Source organism: Penaeus monodon, chromosome 29 (genome assembly GCF_015228065.2).
Source record: "Penaeus monodon isolate SGIC_2016 chromosome 29, NSTDA_Pmon_1, whole genome shotgun sequence".
In the NCBI taxonomy this organism is placed as follows: domain Eukaryota; kingdom Metazoa; phylum Arthropoda; class Malacostraca; order Decapoda; family Penaeidae; genus Penaeus; species Penaeus monodon.
This window is the reverse complement of record NC_051414.1, coordinates 3,672,798-3,673,280: the sequence shown is the minus strand read 5'-3', so window position 1 is coordinate 3,673,280 and position 483 is coordinate 3,672,798. Positions and strand designations below refer to the sequence as shown.

General features: G+C 50.5%; 1 pseudogene; it reads right to left on the bottom strand.

Moving 5' to 3' along the window:
* Positions 1-483, bottom strand: part of LOC119591623 — a 7,457-nt pseudogene that overhangs the window by 3,321 nt on the left and 3,653 nt on the right.

The following is a 483-nucleotide window of genomic DNA, read 5'->3' as shown; positions in this document are numbered from 1 at the left end:
GATTATCCTACCTCTCTTTAGAACCTTGAACCCCGTCGACTCACCTTATGTGGCTTGCTCGGGTTCTTGTTGAAAATCCTCGATATCCTGTGGTCTTGGTGAGGATGGCGGCGTAGCAGACGGTGTAGCAGAAGCCAGGAAGAACCTCGTGATGCCGCAGGTGAAGATGGTGGGCGGGGCGACGATCACGAAGGTCATGGCGAAGGAGAGGAAGATCCCCGCAAGGAGAATGTATGAGAGTTCCCTCGAGGATGCTTTGATCACAGGTGTGTCCAGGTAAACCCAGAAGATGACCGCTACCAGGACCGTGCTGAAGATACCTGGGAGAGAAAGAGAGGAGAGAGTTTTCTGTTGTTATTCGGTTTTAGAACTATGATTCTTAGGATTGGGGTCAAATTTAATGGGTGTCGGGATTATTATGTACAGATATACCCACGTCCACACCACAACATCTAACCTTTCACGGAACAAGCCCCCCCCCCA